The sequence below is a fragment of the Manis javanica genome, chromosome 9 (assembly GCF_040802235.1).
Source record: "Manis javanica isolate MJ-LG chromosome 9, MJ_LKY, whole genome shotgun sequence".
Taxonomy (NCBI): Eukaryota; Metazoa; Chordata; class Mammalia; order Pholidota; family Manidae; genus Manis; species Manis javanica.
Window position 1 is genome coordinate 16,021,960 of NC_133164.1, and position 19,791 is coordinate 16,041,750.

Genomic DNA, 19,791 nt, shown 5'->3' on the forward strand with positions numbered 1-19,791 from the left:
TTGAAAATCCCATGTTCTGTTTATAATCATATTTGCCTTATACACCATAATGAATGGTGATCCCAATCTTGGGATAATTTTTAATGTTTTCCTCCTATAGATCTGGCTCATCTGAGATTCTCAGTAAAGCTATACCCCTGGGCCTCTATCCTCTGAACCGAAGCAGGTCCTGGATGGCCCTGGCTCAGGTCCTCCTCGCTGTTACCGCAAATTAGAAAAACAGAAGCAAGCTAGAGTATATTCTTCAGTTTTTGCCGTGCTTTTGAGAGATGCCTTGTACTTCTTTATTAAAAAACAAAAAACAAAAAACAAGTACAGCAAAGACATTCCTTTGGGAATCTTACCCAGCCCCGTGGCTTTAAATACCATCTACACTGAGACAACCCTCACATTTACTTATTCAGCCCAGATCTCTCCCCAAAACACCAAACTCACAGACACAATTATCTACTATACATTTCTACATGTATGTTCAACAGGCATCTCAAATGTTGCTGCTCTTTTCGGCAGTGCTCAGGCACCTGCAGTCTGTCCTGAGTTAATCTTAACTCCGTCCAGAATTCTAGTCCTTCAGGCCAAAGACCTGGGAGGCTCCTAGCCCCTTCTTTTACACCCCACGTGTCATCCATCCATCGCCAAACCCTCTATCTTCATCGTGGATCTGATTCTAACCACAGTTCAACCCCTCTAGTAATATCACCCTGGCCCACTTCACCCCATCTCTCACCAGGTATGTTACAAAGCCTCATAATCAGGGTTGCCACTTCAACCTGGAACCCTGTATCTATTTTCAGTGAGGAAGCTATATAAAATGAAGACCAAATCCTATCCGTGTTTTTGGCTCCAAATCCTCCAATGGCTTCCTACGTCACTCTGATTAAATACCCCAAGCTTGCTCTCACGTGCGAGGGCCACACACCTTGGCACCACCGTGTTGCTCTGACTGCCTTCCCTGAAGGCTGCATGGTCCCTGTCTCTGGTCCAGGCACACGGGCATCTCAACAGCCCCGCAGACATCCTGGGCTTCCACCTTTCCTCTGGCTGTTGTTTCTCTCTCTGATCTCTCCTAGGTTTGTGCTCAGCTACCATGTTCTCAGAGAGACCTTCTGTTTTAGTCAGATTGAGCTGCTACAAGAAATTACAATAGACTGCAAGGCTTAAACAATAAATACTTATTTCTCCACAGCTCTGGAAGCTAAGAAGTCCAAGATCAAGGCGCCAGCAGGCCACCGCTCTTCCCTGTGAGCAGATGGCCATCTCCTAACTGCTTCCCCACATGGCGGTGGAGAGAGGGAGAGAGAAGGAGAGGGGGAGCCAGAGAGAGCACCAGTTCTCCTGTTTCTCTTCTTGTAAGAGCACCGATCTCATCATGAGACCCCCAAACTCATGATATAATTACCTCCCAAAGCCCCAAGACCAAGTATCATCGCAGTGGGGGTTAAGGTTCAACATATGAATTTGGGGAAAACAGTCCATAGCACCCTTTATGACCAGTCTATTTAAAAATTAAATTTCCCCTTTCAAAGCACTCTCTAGTCCATTTTTCTGCTTCATTTTCCTTCATCACACAATGCATCTTAACTATTTGTTATTGTCTGTCTCTCTCAACTATACTAGACTCTGCTAACTATACTAAGATCTCTAAGGGCAGGAACTTTTGTCCATTTCATTAATTCTTTTTCGCCCATACCTAAAGCAGGGCCTGACCCACAGGAGAGGATCGATACATACTTGTTGAATCAATTACTACACTTTTTGTTCCCAACAAATCCTCTCATTATTTTTCAATTTTCCTTTCTGTACCTTTGTCTTAGCATTTTTCCTGTATATTTGAATCTGTGAGGAAGACATTTTACTTAATTTTAAAAAACAAATAAGGATTTATCTTTCATTCTCCACGTGTTTGATTAATTTCCAGAAAAAGGTGAGAACGCTGCTTTAGCTTTACACAGCCCAGTGATTGGAGGAAATCTTTGTCTTTTTAAGAACAATTGCTGTTTCCTTTGCAATGTCTCTAAGTTTCACTTGTGTTTCACAGGCTAGTCTCCCTAATCTCAATACCTTCCTTGTAATAACCTCTTCTGCCTCCTTCTGGGAAAACAAAACTTTTACTTCTGTCACACGAGGATCTAGAAATCCCTATTGCAGTTTCAGAGGCTTTTGTCTGGGATCCAGGGTCCCTGAGGTTTATGTTCCTAGCTCTAACACATTTTTATTTTACCTTTTTGCACAGACTCCAATATTCTTCTCCTACTTCAATTATGACTTTCAGTCTTCCTCTTGACCTTCTCCATTTCCTCAAACACTAGCCAGTCTTTAAGATGTCATTTAATTTGCTGGAATAATTTCCTTTATGTGAGAGGTAACCGAGGGTTCTACTGTTCTCTGGGACTAGTTTATAAACTCTTTGAGCTCTGTATAAGAACTCAGATTTCTTCCATATCCTCTGCGACATGTAATCTTAAAGATAGGGATTGTTTTTTATTCATCTGACACGTAGGAAGGGCCTAGCATATGTTTGCCACTTAATTTTTCCTTGCAGGAAGAATGAAGGAAGAAAGACCTAAAGGAAAAGAGGGAGGGAAGATGGGAGGGGCTAGAGGTGACCTGATTTTTTGAGTTCTATGTATTTTTTTTTGATTAGGGAGTAAATGTATGCTTTGTATATTCCATGCTTTCTTTGCTTTTTTAACTGTGTTGACTTTAGTGAATAGACATAAATTAACACATGCATATTAATTTTTAAGAATACTGCAATGAACATATGATACATGCTCTTCAAATATCCAAAAAGCAATTGGTAATCAACATTGTATAAGTGTAACTGAAAGGGAAGAATTTTACTGTGCAGTGTGTTATTAATGGCATGTTCAAATGGAGATATGATAAACCAAATTAAGATTGTTTATACTCAAATGGTTTCTTCATAATCAATGATTATATAATACTGCTTCTCTTAAAGGTAATTTAAATGATTTTCCAGGATTATTTTTATTGAAATTCTACCAGTTGCTATGCTGTTTGGTGGAGATTTACAGTAAAGTTTAAAACATGGCCTGCAACTTCAAGGAAACTGCAGTTTAACAGATCAGATAAATATCCTTCCTATTTTTACACTATGCTAATTTTTTTAAGCTAGAGTTCTCTAGATGTTTAAAACTAGAGAGATGAAGGAAGACAAAAGTAAAATATGAGTTTTTAAATAATAATAAAAGAAGCTAGCAATACAGGTTATATATAGAAAGCAGAGAAAAGATGTATGTATTTTATAGGACTAGCAGAGCATAAAGGTAGAAAATTATTAAATAAAGCAAAAGAAAAGTTGAGAAGTAATATATGCATTCAAAAGAATGTTTTAGAATGGTAAAATATTTGATGCATCCAGCCTGTCTATTACCTGCAACAGATTTCTCATTTGGCTACAGTGAACAATTGTCCAGCTGTCAGGGGAAAATTTGTCATATTTGAACCTACTTCCTCTGTGCGACAAACAAGGTCAGAAGTATAGAAAAGGAATATCCTGTCACCTATTGAATTTACAGTAAATTGCTCTTTGATGAACAGATGGACTTCAAGTGATTTAAATTCATAAAGTTTAATCATGAGGAACAGTGATTTGGAATCTGTCAACCCACCAGTGAAGAATGTTTCTTGAACACTAGTCATCAAATCCTGTCGTGCTCCCTGCAATCTTGTCCACCATCGTGTGAAGTGTATCTATGTGCTACCAAAATTATGTGGATAGTTATGCAAGCATGTGATTCATTTTTAAAGTATCTTTCCTATGTAAACTTAAATTCCATTTTTCAATAAGATAATGGACATTTCAGGAAGCAAAGCTGAAGAATTTATTGTAAAATTCAGTATTCTTTCTTTGAATAAACTTTATACTAAATATTAGTAAATATGTATATATCTGAACATGCTAAATTATAAGCTTTTAAATGTTGATTTTAGGGTGGATGGATTAATAGTAACTGACATTCACATGTAGAGTGGGCACCCATGAAATATGTGAGTCTTTTAAAGACAATGTGCATAGAGAGCTTGGTACATGTTATCACTGTGTTTATTAATATGATGGTGGTGATGACACTAATGATGATGAGGAATGTGGAGACGAGTAGACTGAAGAGCAGGGAAAGATTGCCTAAATATGAATCTCCATTTATTGAGAAGCTCAGAGCTCTTATTCAAAATTCTTTTTTTTTCTTTCTCCCCATTTTTTTCTCTTCTTCTTTGCACCCTCCCTTTTTCCTTTCTTTTCTCCTTGTCTCCTTCCCCATCTTTCTTTTAGCACAGAATAAGTAAATGCCTAGTATGTATTAAATAATATACCATATATCAGAGCTATAAATATGTATAATGAATATCTCCTGGCTTCAAGAATATATAGGCCAGTACATTGGATTAGGCATGTAGAAATTCTAGCATAATAACAACTTATGAATAACACAACAGACAACCCGTAAGTTTTTCTATTTAGAAAGTTTTCTTCTATAAACACATGCTCCAAAGTAAATTGGAATTGCCTCAATGAGATGTTTCTGAAGATTCTCTTAATATGTGGAAATGCTTTGAAGGACTGAAAACTTAAGCCCCTTTAATCACGTTAGGTATAGAAACAGCACACCAGTACAGCATACTTATAGGAATAAAACAAGAAAGGAAGGAAATAATGGTCAATTCTATGTGGCATGACCTAAAGATGAGCAAGATTTGATCAAAAGAAGATGATACCCTAGTTTAATCTTAAAAGGTAATAAACCTGGAATTCTGGGGTGAGAAGAGGAATGAATAGCAGAAGCATGTAATTAGAGAGATTTGCATAAGCACAGTTACAAAGATTGAAGTGCATGTAAACAAAACGCTAAGCTATTTGTCAAGGATGAAGTACAGAGTTGAAGAGAGATAAATGGGCTAAATCTGAATTAGAGTTGGAGAGATACGCAAGGTCAAGTATGACAACCCTTGAATATCATGATGAAGAGTTGGCATTTATTCTATAGAGCTCTCCTGGGGGAGTTCTTCAAATGTTTCAAGTGTGGGGATGGCATGACTATCCCCACAGTTTATGAGAAGCACTCTGATAACAGAGCAGTGGTTCTCAACAAGAGACAATTTTGCCCTTCAGAGGACATAGGAAACATCTGGAGATATTTTTGATGGTCACAACTTGTGGTAGGGAAGGGTGCTGCTGGTATATAATGGGTAGAGACCATGGACACTGCTCAGCATCTTAAAATGCACTGCACATCCCCCTCCCAGAACAAAGAACTATCTAGTCCAATATGCAATAGTGCTGGGGTTAACCCTGATGTGGAAGACGGACTCTGAGGGTGGGGTAGAAATACAGAGGATGAATACAGAGAGAAGCAGGTGGAGGACAATAGTCCCATGGTTTCAAATAATTTAAATATGAATTTAAATAGAAATAAGAGGTGATGGAAGTGTTGGTGGGCAGCAGTTGCTCAGGGCCCCAGGCTCAGAAGGGTCTGCCTTTGGTTTAACTTTCTGCTGGCACACTATGGAAATTCTTAGCATTTTTTTAACAAAGAGCACACATTTTCATTTTGCAATGGGCTTCGCAAATTGTATACTCAGTCCTAGAGGTTGGATTTTAGAATTGTTAAAGAGGGTGAATGACGGATGTAGGGGAGCTGACGAAAAAGAAGGCAACTTAGTGGCAAGTCTCTGGACAGTACTATTAGTAGCTAGGAAAAATGGGAAGCTCAGGCTTTGGAGAAAAGATAATGAACATAGTTTGATATATATTTAGAGCCATCTGTTGTATATTCAAGTAAAAATTATGCAGTTGACAGGATCCTGAAGGCACCAAGAATTTTAGGAGCAAGGGTACCTCTAGGCAACAGTTCATTAGTGTTAGGAATCCAAGTTCTACAACAGAGAGGAAATAACCTACAATGATGTAGAAGCTAGTATCTGAGAAAAATCAACTTTTGGCTACCATAAGCATTTTAATTTCATGATATATAGTTTTGTAGTTATACACTTAGCTCAAAAAATCCATTCCTTTTTAAAGAGATTAAAAGATGGTGGGGCTATTTTTTCAAATCAAAATGTAGTTTGTGTTTGAATGCTTACATTTTCTCTATTTGAGAAAAGGTTTTTGGAAGACAGGTATTTTAAGCATTTACAAGTCTGTGTTTCAGTAAAGAACCCAAAAGAAGTCTTTTTCCTAGAAGAAACAGGTTTTAGGTAACCTATAATATGCAGTGAGTGTGAACACTGAGCTGAAATAGAAAATTATTCTTTTCTTGATGAGTCTTAGGACATTGCAACTACAGATGTTAACATTCGTAGCTAAGGTTTTAATAGCTGCTGGCCCTGAAGTGGGCTCTAAAACATTTTAATGAAAATGTATATACTTTCAGAAGTAACAATATTTTTAAATTATTATTTTTTTTTACAATCTCAGAATCTGGGCAATAATTACAGCCATACTTGTTTTTGTTTGTTGTCAAACCTCTTATCAGTCATATGGTATCTTTTCTATGTCTAGTTCCACAAAAATCCATTTGTAGTATGTAATATTTATCATAAAACCAGTATGTATCTGTGTTTCAGAGATACTGCTTATGTATGAGTTGTCTGCAAATACATTTCTAGAGGCATTACAGGCTGATTGCACTTGAAGCTTGTCTATTTGGCTGGTGTCAGTTGAATCTTTCTAAATTTTGACTTTTTTCAGAGATCACATGAAATAGGTATAGTGCATGTCTTTACAGAATATTGATTTTTTTTAACTTCAAAATGTTTCTGTTCTGTTCCCTTAGAACAGAATGTGGAGATAAGCTGACATACCGTGCTTGTACTTATGAACGGTGATAGCTTATGCTACTCATAATGGCCACCTTAAGTGAAACTAATGAAGTCGCCAAGCTCCTTGAGCCTGCGGGATCCACTAGCACCCCCTGGCTGAGTGCAGGGCCCTGGGGCTCCCACTGCAGCCGGCTTCCGGTGTACAGCAAATGACTCCTCCATTCTTGAGCCTGCGTTCACGCTTTTCTCAGCAGGTATTCAATCTATAGCATCTGCCATCTAAGTAAGTGATCCCAGGACAAAAACCACACAGCTCCTCTCCCTAAGGATACTCGTACCCAGTGGGGCTTTCATTACAAGGGCCTACTTTATTGCTGAATTAAGTTCATTAGTCCAGATATTTCTTAGAATGTCTTTTAAAGTAGATGGAATATTTCTTTCATTTTATACCTGTATGCACTGAGGTTAAAAAGTGTTTCCCTTTCACAGGAAAGGGTAAGAAGTAGAAAAATAATGAGCACCAAAATCGTCTATTTTCTTTTTTTTGAGATGTTGAGCCTTCATCATCGGCTAGGATAAAGCCTCCGTCTTTGGCTCCATCATCAGACTCCAAGTACAGAAAAATTTATACCGTATCAGGACAGATCTGATTAGCATGAAAGCTTCTTGAAGGCACTCCTGAGTCCATGGATGTTAACTGAGGGGCCCCGACCCTGCACAGGGAAGGAAGCCATCTCTGCTCTCTGCCTTCCCGTAGCCACCCCCATCCTCTTACCCATGTTAGGTGCCCTGCTCCAGGCATCGTACGCTTAGTTGTGGCTACTGTTTTCCTGTGCCACTATATTGCTTCCCCGGGAGGAAGAGGTCGTGTCTCTTCCTGGCAGTATGTTCTCTGCCTGTGTTTGCCCCTTAGCGCATTAACACTCCCTTTTATTCTCTATTTATGATTGTCCCCTTCCCTCTGTCCTCAACCTGGGGTGTTCTGAGGGGGTAGTGGGGGGTGCACCTGAACACAGAGTGTATTTTCTTACCAAGACCCTTGTGCCCTCCTCTGCTGTGTATATGTAAAGTGCCAGTGTGTTCCTTGGTCAGAAAAAAAAAAAGCATCTTGTGTTGTCTCACTCACCATTTACCATTAGTCCGCTTCCTGGTATACTAAGGAAGCACACTCCTAATACTTTCTGGGCATTCATTATAATAATTGATTCCAGGGGTGGTGGTCTCATGAACTCTGCTACGATAGTTTGCTGTAGAAATGCAAAAGATCATTTTCTGGACCATGATTCTGGAATATTCATGAATTCATAATGAGACTTCCTCAAGGTCAATGCTCTCTAGAAAATACTACAGGGAAGCAACTATAAAGATTGTCAAGCCATACTGCTTCTGATTAAAAACAAACAAAAATGCCAGTAAAGTAAATCAACTTCTAGTAATGCAACGTGCAAGTCAGGCTTATAAAGGAATACTTGAACTTTGTAAAAGGAAAGATGATGTCTTTAAGGGTAAATAACTTGATACAGATATGGAGATAAAATTACCAAACGTATCTCTGTGTTGCTTTGAGCCTGGGGGAGGTGGTTTAAACTAAGGATAGGTATAGTTAATCATGGGGATGATCTTGACTTTGGTTTAAATTGGGTGTCCTGGGATTTGTAGTTAGAGTTTCTTCTAACCCTGACCCTGGAAATGATGCTGTCAAATACTGTGGGGCCAGATGGATCAAATCAGACAGATTGCATGCTATTTATATGACAATGGAGATTTCTATCATTAACAAGGACTATGTAGCCTAAAGAAGGACATGCCCTGCCCTTGCTACAGCAAGGAATAGGTAATTTTAAATGATAGAAAAGTAGTTTCACATTTTCTGACAGTTACATAAAAATAACAGCCCAGACTAATGAGAGAAAACATGTAGTATAACAATTCCACCTTGCCATCCTCTATGATGCCACCTTTCCATTTCCTTCAAAGACATGCATGTGCTATTTGTTAAGAAGGGTCAGGGAGAAAAGACAATCTGGTATTATTTGCACTGCATTTTTTTGCAATTTCTGTCAAAATATTTTAGGGATTTCAAAACCCTTGGATGTCTTTAGTCAGAAACTTCTGTCTTTATAAGACATTTTAAGAACTTAAACTTTGCATGATTTCACTTCCTCCTGTTCCACTGACGTGCTCATCTTCTAGCCAACACTGGGCTCCTGGTTACTCTGTGTATCAGGGCAGTTTGGTTAAGCCCCCTCCTTGTTCCACTGCTTGCCTATTTTCATGTTTGTGTTCACATCACAACCTAGATGTCTCCTACATGCTGACTGGATCCAAACTCCATAAGTATCAAAATCAGGTTAGTAGCAAACAAAATGCGTGGCTGATTTTCTGTTAGAAGACACATTATGTATGCACCCATCAAGTTGGAACTTGCTTTAAATGCTATAAACAATTCAAACAGTAGAATTATAACAAGGAATATTTGCATCTGCAAGACATTTCTCATTTTAGGTGGTGTGCTTTCATTCAGATATTATTCTAAAAATTGAGGGATGAATGATGAAAAATAATCATTCATATTAATTACGGAAGGCCATTAGAGGCTTATGTTGGTATTGAAATCCCAGCTGCAAACAGCTGAGATAATACATTCCAGTGTGGCACAGTCTCTGAGAAAAGGACATGGTCTCTGGTGCTAGTTTTGCCTCCTATGAAATCCAGCCCTAGGGCTTCCATTGCTTGTGTTCTTCGGCAAATAATTGGTAGATTAGGGACTTAACTTCCTGTGCCATAGTTTCCTTACCTATAAAATGGGAGTAATAACTGTGCCTTCCTCACATAAGTTTATCCTAAGTATTAAATGTTACTAATTCAAAAGGCACATATGATGTCAAATGACAGCTATTACTTAAATACCTTTCCAAATTTCAAATGTGTTTCCAGAAATTCTTGCTTCTTAAGGTATTTTTATTCTAAGAACTCTTCCTAGTTTTGTTGTTGTTATTGTTGATTTAATGCACACTTTTCTGTAGAGGTTTTTGTTAAAAAGTGACTTGACAAACCAGGTTTGATAACTAATTGTCAAAAATATTCAGTTATACTACATTTGTGCCTGTGGGTGAGAGATCACTATCTCTTCAACATATCCATTTTGCCTTTGTTTCTATAATTCAGCAGTCTTAATCTCTCTTTTTTACCTCTCCTCCTGCAAGTTACTTCTGCCACAATTTTTTTAAAGTTCCCATAACAACTGCAATATTTACTAATTAGAGACTTACCGCTGTTAACTGTACCATTAATTTTATTGGGATTGTCCCATATTTGTGTGCCTCTGCCTATAAAGTTGCACTAGCTTTTCAGAGTGGATCCCACTGCAAGTCTCAGTCCTCTCCTTGTAAGCGCATGATGTTGCAGAATAGGATGTATTTTTAGTTGTCTGTTTTGAAGGTATTTATTGCCACGCAACAGAAATACTTCAACTAAACATATTATTTATAAAACCAACTATTTAGATTACCCTTGAATTTCTAGAAGTTGAATCCATTTGAGGGTCATGGGTAAATATAAATATTCTCACTTTCCTCTCACTGAACCTTTTGCCAATTTCACAGCAACTCAAAAGCATTGGTAATTCCAAGGTGAACATAAAATAGCTGAAACACAAGTCAGTCTTTATTGACATTTGTTAGCTATTCTAAAAACAAGACTGGGGCAGAGGCTTTTAGTATAGATACAACTACACGGTTCTAAGTGTCTAGTACTGACTGTGGCAAGTGCAGAACCTATCATTATTATGCTGTCTATTCCTTGTTATAGAAACCTTGAAACCATATAAATAATACAAATCCATCTGGTTTCCACCCTGCATGGCACTGAAGTTATTTTGGTGGTTATTTCTCTGTTGAAGTGTTCATATACTATCTGTTACACATATATCCTAATGAATATTTTAGGAGGGGTGACATCATGGAAATAGACCAAGTTTCTGCAGAAAGAAACATGCACAGATGTCCTGGGGAGACCTAGAGCAGATTGTTCATCCCACTTCACCACAGGTATGAGTCAGCTCACCGATTTGTAGCATTCTGCTGAACCCAGGGACATCTATCAGGCCTCTGGTGCCTTGGCACTCAGAAGTAGAGTGGCAGACAGTGATTTTGAAACCTGCCTACCACTGAAGGAGCAGGCGCAGTTTATTGTTTCAGGAAGGACCAGGTAAAGAATGGATACCGACTTGAGTCAGTATGACGAATGCTAATATGGGGCATATTAGCACATGCACACATTTCTATTAAAAATCATAATTCATTAATCATTGCTGCTATTTGTAAACTTAGAGTAAAAAGACGAGATTCTCAAGAGTCAATATTTTTCATAATAAAGATAAAAGATAACCTTTATGGAGGATTTTCTCTGTACCAGGAAACAATAAAAGCTGTGCCTTGCTCATCTCATTTTATCATTCCACAATAACTTTTTATTATTCCACAGTCAGGGTGGAAAAACCCTAAGACTTAGAGAAGAGAAGAAACCTGCTGACTGCTACCGATCCTGAAGGTACATAGTCTCTTCTGGTACTGCAGCCCAGGAATTAAACTCTCAAAGGTAAAGTTTTATAACTCATGTATTATATAATGTGCATGTTGGCCACGCTTTTATATTCAAGTGGTCAACTTTACATGTTCTTCTCTCACCTCAGGGATTATGACATCGACCAGCCCGTTGCTTCCAAGCGTACATTTGTCTTTTCTTCCTGAGTTTGCCTAAGTAAAATGGAAATACTCCATCTCTGCTTGTATTGCTGGGGTCCAGATATGGACATGAGGAATATACAAGCCTCCTCCCAATTTCACTTCTTCAAAGTTCCTAGTCTTTCAAGGCTCATGGGTTGATACAGATCAGAGTTAAGGTGTTTTACTTCTGAAATTCTCTGGCAATGTACAAGTTCTGTTTAATCATACTGTCGTTGAAGGTTTGACATACAGATCTTCCTGCTCTTGGTTTTAATTTATTAGAGTGCAATAAATGTATAATAACCATAAACTATACTTGAGATTTTCTTCTGATAAAGGGTTAAAATATAGGTCTTGGGGGCCATGGTTTTCAATTTATTAGATTAGGATTGATGTCTAATAACATGTAAGTATACACATGATTTTGTAGCATTGTTTTAACAGTACGACCATAAATACAAGTGCTCAATAGTTGCTTTTGCTTTATTCAGTGGACGTATATTAAGGTTATCATCAAAGTGTAATAATCCAGTCAGAATTCCATTGCTTGTGTTATTATACGTCCTGATTTTTAGTATTCATGAAATATTATAAACTGATGGCATTATGGCCTCCTCAACTTTTGTTTTAGAGCTCTTATAATTATTCCATTTCTCTTCTATCTTTAGCTCACTTATTTGCTGCATTTCATAATGCTTGTTGTCTAAATGGAAAAATGAAAACCACAGATTTCAATTTCATTCTATTAAGAACACTAGCATAATGCCATGCATTCTTATTAACATTCACTAATACCTATTTTCATATTTGACATAAAATATGGGTAATATGGATTTTCCATATTCTATATTTAACTGTGAAACTCTCTAGCTTTTGTAAGTTTAATGACCTACACGACAATGATGTAAGAGGAATTACATCTGGAACTGGGAAAAAGGAGGGCGATCAAAGTGTGGTGGCCAAGGGCTAATGGAGCAAGGAACCCTTGTTCAGCCCAGTGGCAACACAAGGAAGTGGCTGGGCCTGCCTAAGCTTTTTAAAGTGATAACCACTCTTGCTTTTTTTGTTTTCTCTTTTGTTTGAGAAATGGCTGGCTTTTTTATGTTAAAAGCCTTGAACGTGACATTCTTGGAATATCTTTGGATTGAGAAGAATCTTGAGAAGATTTGTTAGTAGAAACACTGAGTTGCCATAAAATTGGTTGTAAAGAGAGTCCAGAGACTGTGCTTTACTGGAGAATTACCAGGACCTTCTTAGAATATATCAATGAAGTTATACAACACATGACCAGACTTTACAGTTACTGATTCTTGCAGGTTACAGCTGTCCCAGTAGGCACTTTTGAAGTTATCCAATAGCATTAGTTTTTCCGGGGTTTAACTGTATTGGCTCCGTCACTAAGAATGCTTCCCTTTCATACCATTAAGTAGCAATCTGCCAAAGTTCTGTAGCCAGGATAAATGGAGTTTCAATATGGATCAATTAATTATATATGCTGACTTATCAGTTTTAAAAAGAATTTCTAAAGGCATTTGAATGAGCAGTTCTTATATCAAAGTGAAATAATAAAATCAACAAAATTTAATGGTAAAGTAATTTTCCTTAGGCTCATCTTTCCAATTATGCCAAGTTCAACTCTATGCCCATCAACTTTTTTTTCTGAAAAAGCATTTAACAAGCTTTAAAATATAGATAATATTGAGACATATTACTACAGCATTTCCAAAACATATGAGTTTGCAACTATTTGACACTACTTAGTTATCTCATATATTACTTCAGATGACTTTTGTTTATCATTTTATGTATCTGATACTTAACCTATTTTTAAAATCACATATAGCTAATTCTTAAACCAAGTTGGATATATTCTTGCACACTTTATAAACACATTCTTGAGGAATAATCCTAAACTGAGTCATAAATGTGCTACACTCTAACTTCCACATATCCTTCAACAAAAAATCTAAGGAGATACATGTATATTCTCTCTTCTCTTTACATTGTAGACTAAATACAACAAAGATAAGATAAAAAATGAAGCTGTTATATACTAAGTTAAGATGTATTCACTTTTTAAAATTGTAAAAAAATTTCAACGGTCTCATCTTTAATTTCTTTAAAATAGAAGTAAAAGAAATGATTTGCCTAACTCCTCCAATATTTCTTTTGGGGAAAAAGTAAGTAAAGCTGCATTTTCTGCAACTACCTCTCTTAATTGCTGTTCAATATATGCTACATCATGGAAATAGATTCTAATTTACTTAAAATGAAATTTGTCCATAAATAAGAAATAGATAGAAAAGAATAATTATGAAAAAATTGATAGAAAAATAATTCAAACTGCAATACTTAGATAAATCATAGTTAATTGGACATGGAAATCCATTAGCCTCATTTGAATACATAGTTAGATGACTAATTACATTGAAAATGCAATGGCACTCTTAAACTTATGTTCTCTTCCCCAAGAGCATGGTCTTTCTTCTGGAAATCAGGTCATTTGTTAAATTTAAAAGACTTACATTTTGCATCATCTTTAAAAGTTAAGGCAGTATATGTGGAATTACTTGTCCATGTCAGAATAATCTATTACTTTACTTTCGAAAGCATATAATTTCACTCTTTGCAGGATGCATATATCATTTGCGGTTTGTCAAAAATTGGATTTAGCTATTTTGAGGATCTTTTTATTACCATATGATGAAACCAATTTTTTTAACCATGCTTATTTCCATGAATAATAAATCCATACTCCCCAAATGTGTCTATTCTTACTGTGTTCTTGTTTCCTCTCTGTTTGGTTTTAGGTTAATCTATGTACATTTTATGCATACTCTGTATGACTTACTGTGAATTTCTCTATTAAATGTGCATATCTTCCTTTTCACTTAAAAGATCAGAGACACAGCATATATTTTATGGTTATTAGATAGTCCTGAGAGTTGCTGGTCATCGAGAGTGCATCACTTCCTAAGTCTTTCACATGTTCATCCACGCACAGGAGTGTACACGACCCCAGCCTCCTGAAATTGCACCTGCTAAGACCACTGATGCTCTTCTGTTTGCAAAATCTATGCAAGCATACAGTCTTTCTTGTTCAGACCTCTGACATATTGGACTCTATGGACTATTTTCCTTCTGGAACCCTCTTCATTTTTCTCAGAAGCAAGCTGTCTTGTCTCACTTGTACCCTTTCAATGGTTCTTTTCTTCCTCTACCTACCCCTAAAGTGAAAAAGCCAGCCAAGATTATTCTTGCACACTTGGGGTTTCTTAGAGGTCAAGAATCCACTCTTCTCTCTCCTCCAACTAAGTGCTCTCTGGGGGCATCTATATGCCCCTCTTCACAGGTGGAGTTTCATCTATCTGGCTTGTCTGCTTTATATTGCCACTTGTTTTGTTATATCAGCTACTCTTATTAAATGAGTGCTAATTATAATTTTTGGCACTGCCTTTTAAAACTGCCACTTTGTTGCCATCCACATTGTTTCCTTAACTGGAAACACTGATCCAATCATCCCAGCAGATGGATCTGAGAGGAAGTGTTGAGTCTCCATCACCTGGTACAATGCCTCACACACACACACACACACACACACACACACACACACACACACACAGTTGCTCAATAAATAACTTTCCCTTTCTCTTGCTTCCCACATTCAACCAACTCTTGATTTCTACAGCTTGTTCTTGAGTACAAGAAATTCATACATCTGAATAACTAATATATCCCTCTTCCAGAAAATAGCTAGTGTGCATCCATTCCTCCTATACCTATGTATGCATTTGAAAATTCATAATTCCAGTCCCAGTATCTCTGCAATTTTCCCAGTTTGTCAGACATTTGGACCTTATTTCCTTTCTTACAGAGTTTGAATCATAAGGTAGAACAATGGAACTGCACTGGTACCTTTAAGTCTTTATTTTTTCATTTCCACCAAATAGTATGCTGCCACATCCAATGGCTGAGTATCACTGGAAAACAACATGAATCCATAAATGTATTGTTTCTAATCTCAGGTCCTTGATATTGATCAGCGGTGCTTTTCCTTGCAATTGATCATCTCACCATCTTCCTCAGAGATTGTTTATATCTGCTACTTCTCTTCATATCTCCTCAACCCCTTACCTAGAGATGATCACCCTTACTCATTATTTTAGAAATTTGTAGCCACTGGGCATGAAAGCCTTCAACTTCTCCCAACTCCTCCACACAAAAATTGCTATGTACATGTGAGTATTTTAGTTCTTCTTTTTCTCCCGCCTCCAGGGTAAGGTCTGCCTAAGGCAGCCCCATTCATGATAGTCTCAGTCCTGCCCACTTCTGAATCCTCTTGTACTTTGCTTTTTCAGTCCTTTGTCTCTCCTAAATCTTTAAAGTCACCCTTTCTACTGATTCTTTCCCCTTAGGTCAAATTTTACTCAGTAGCCTCAGTCTCTGCCTCCCTCACTAAATCTGCTACTGCCCCTGGCTCTTACATGCTGGGTGTTCCCAGATTTCCATTCTTTTCTAATCTTGATTCTTTAATTAGGTGACCTCATCTCCCACCTATAAATTAACAGCTTTTAAATCTTTATACCTAGCTTTGACAGAAGCTAGGAATTCCAGGTATGTATACCCAATAGCCTATTAGGTAAAGTCATCTGAAGTATGAAAATTATTTATAAATTAAATTATTCCTGCCCTTCTTTCTCACCACCAAAAACTTGCCCATTCTCTTTGTTCCTTCTCTTAGATACCATCTCCATTCTCCACCCAATGGCTACAGCAGGAAATTCTAGAACAATGACTGACTGCTATCTTTTCCTCAAAAGACTTTTGGAAGATCATAGTAGTATTTCTTATCTTAGCACCATTCTTATTATTTTTGAAGAATCACATATTGAGGTGTTAATGCTAAGTAAAAGTGTTTTGACATAGGCTTAGAAAATACTGATACCCAAAGGTAATGGATTTGTATTTTTCTTTTTTTAACATCCTAGTGATGTTCTGAACATTATGAATCCTGGACAGATACACAGCTGGCTCAAAGACACAGTCTTCCTTGGACTAAATTATTGACAAGTTTTTCTTAAAGTGCCTTGTATAGTAAATCTACATTATATTCTTACATTTCTCTCAAATTTGCTATTCCTTAAATGTGAATACATCTACCTAAATCTGCTATATATAGCAAGAAAGCCTGAGATAAAACAATCGGGGAGAGTTGTACATTATCTTATAAATTTGGGGTTTTAAGAAGAGTCATCATTGATCTTTCAGTAGATACCTAGAGCTTTTATATAGCAAACCTATAAAAATATATTCATTTTGATTCCATCATGGCCTTTAGCAACATTTTGAGATTGGTATTTTTAGTTTTCTTTACCTTGAGAATATTTTGCTTCACTCTTTACACTCTTGTCAACCACATCTTGTGTTTATCTTGAGAGTCAAAAATGATTGTTTTTTGCCTATTAAATAATGCATATTAAATTCACATACTTTACATAAACTACTGTGTGGTCCTGACTGTCTTTAGCCTACTTGCTATAACATTTCTCCTGATCTCCCTTTTTGCCTCTACTACTGGCATCTCATCTATTAACAGTCATTTTTTTGCTACACAGACTTCCTATTCAATCAATTCCTGGAGGCCTGCAGCCAGCACTTTTGAAGAATAAGCCTCTTTCTGGAGCTTTCTCAGAAAGTTAGAGTCAATGCATCTCCTTTCCCATCTAGAGGGCTAAGCACTCTCCTACCAGATGCTTGAACTCCCTCCAGCTCATAACTGAATCCTGACAGGCCTGACTACCTTCCTTATAGCAGAAGACTCTCACAATTTAGAAGGGACTAAACCTGCTACTGCACTCGGCCCTTAAATGCTGAAGGTGTCACTAAGCAGAGAAAGAAAAGATATTCTTTGGCTCCAACTTAATCATGATCTGCATAGCTATTTGGAGAAGTGCCCTTACGGAAGTTAAGAATGCTCATTGTGTTCCATTATTATTATTTGTGACTGTCACGTGACAGTAATGAATAGCTTATTCTATTTGTTCATTGACTCATTTTCTTTTTCCCTATCTTGTCATTTTTTATGCCAACTAATTCAATACATTGCATACCATTCTACTTCCGCGGTTCCCCAGATTCAAACTCAGTTCACTGTCTTCTTCCACATTACTATTTAAAATATATATGTATTATTTTCTCTCATCCAAAGGCTATTCCCGCTATTCCTCCTTCCATCTAAAACCATTCTACTGTGCATTCTGGTACCCATGGTTCATGGCAAACAAATTCCCCTCCATTGTCAACTCTTTTGTGAACATTCTTCCAACTTTAAGTGATAACTGGAAACTGGCTCTCCCAGAGAATATCAATTCTGAAAGGAATATTATTGAAAGAGAAAATCCTCAGTTTTCATTTATTCCTAAGCCACTTCAGTTTGGAATATACCCAAACTGCACCATTGAATCAAATTTTGTCAAAGTCATCAATGAGTCCCTTGCCACTAAATCCATTCCACTGATTCATCTTCTATTACATGGAATATGGAATTTAGAACTATGGTCCGATGGGATTTGAATACGTTGACTACTCTCCCCAAATCTGGAAATGTTTGAAGTTCTTGTTCTTCACCTTGCATCAGAGCAAGTGTCCTAGTTCTTCTTTGTCTGGCATCCTATATGCATTCCCTTCTCTGAGCAATTTCCTATGTGTCAGTGGACCTGGGGATTATGTCTTGGACCTTCTCATGCTGCATTCCTCCCCTTAGCCAACAGTTATCACTCCAGTGACTCTAACGAACCTTATGTACTGAGGTTTGACAGTTGTAATCTCCAGTCTACATCGTTCATCTGAGCTCCAGACTACTATACCAACTGTATAATGAACATCTCCATTTTGGCTGTCTTAAAAGGACTTTAAAGTTTTCATTTTTAATATTGAGCCCATCTCTTCCCTATGCTAGCATTTCCTCCTAAATTCCTTATTACAGAAAACAGCTCATCATCTTTCCACTGGCTCGAGCCAGGAGCCTGAGCATAATTCTCAACCTCCTTTGCCCTTCACACCTGTATCTATTTAACCACCAACTGTTCTTGGCTCTGCCTTCCAAATTCCCTCACTATACCCATTTGCTGACATACATTCATGCCATATGATAGTCCCAGTATCACCTTCCACCCAAATTATATTTCAGTTCTGAAACTGGTTATACCTCTCAGAGCTGTGTTGAATACTGCAGTCAGGATGACCTTTCTAAAACATGCATTTGATCAGGTAGCATCCTCCATTAGAAGCCTTGAATATTTTCCCTCTGTTCTCCTCTCTCCTAATGTTAGCCATCCTCTGCTTACCCTCTCTCTACAAACATTAAAGGCTATGTCATCCATGCTTAAATTGAACTTCTTTGAAGGCATATCTTGTTATATTATTCCTTTTTCTTTGAATATATCCAACTTTTTCATTTTATAATGGTCTTCATTTACTGAATAAATCCTACTATTTCCTCCAGAGCACAGCTTACAAGATTGAGCTGACCGTTCTATTTAGATGTGCATATATACACTATGCCTCCTTATACAGTTCATACTTCATTGTGTATCTTCTCCACTGAACTTTAGGATTTGTAAAAGTGGAAGCTGATGTCTGTTTCATTATTTTGTTGTCAGCACCTAGCGCATGTGGTAGGCACAACTCTAAGAATAACCTCCACTGACCTTTGTCCTTATAAGCTCTCCATCCCTTGAGGATAAGTGGAATGTATGAATGTGATACATCATTCCCAGGATTATGTTAATTATATGGTAAGAGAATTTTCACATAATCAAAATTAATAATCAGTTGATTTCCAGTTAGTCAAAAGGGAGATTATTTGGGTCCATTCTAGTCCCATGAACCCTTTACAACCAGAGAGTTTTCTTTGGTTTATAGTACAGGAGAGTCAGAGAGACTCAACGTATGAAAAGGATTCCAGCCAATTCTGTCAACAACCTGAAATGACTTGAAACTTCCTTCATACCCTGAGATAAAAGCTCAGCCTGGCTGATACCTTTATTTCAGCCTGTGAGACTCTAAGCAGAAAACCCAATCCAGCTCATTTGGACTTTCTGCCTGAAGAAAATGAGATAATAAATGGGTGTTGTTTTATGCCACTAAGTTTATTTTAGCAGGAATAGTAAACTAATACAGCATACTTCCTGAAGCATAATTTGGGCTCAGTAATGTTTATGGAATGATTGAATTAAATGCACTTTAAGAATATAATTTTTTAAAAACTCTATTTTGATGT

At 37.3% G+C, this 19,791-nt stretch overlaps 1 protein-coding gene across 2 annotated transcripts in view; it reads right to left on the reverse strand.

Moving 5' to 3' along the window:
• The window catches only part of GPC5 (glypican 5), a 1,280,510-nt gene that overhangs the window by 349,369 nt on the left and 911,350 nt on the right, over positions 1-19,791 (reverse strand). The gene's annotated exons all lie outside the window — the stretch shown is intronic.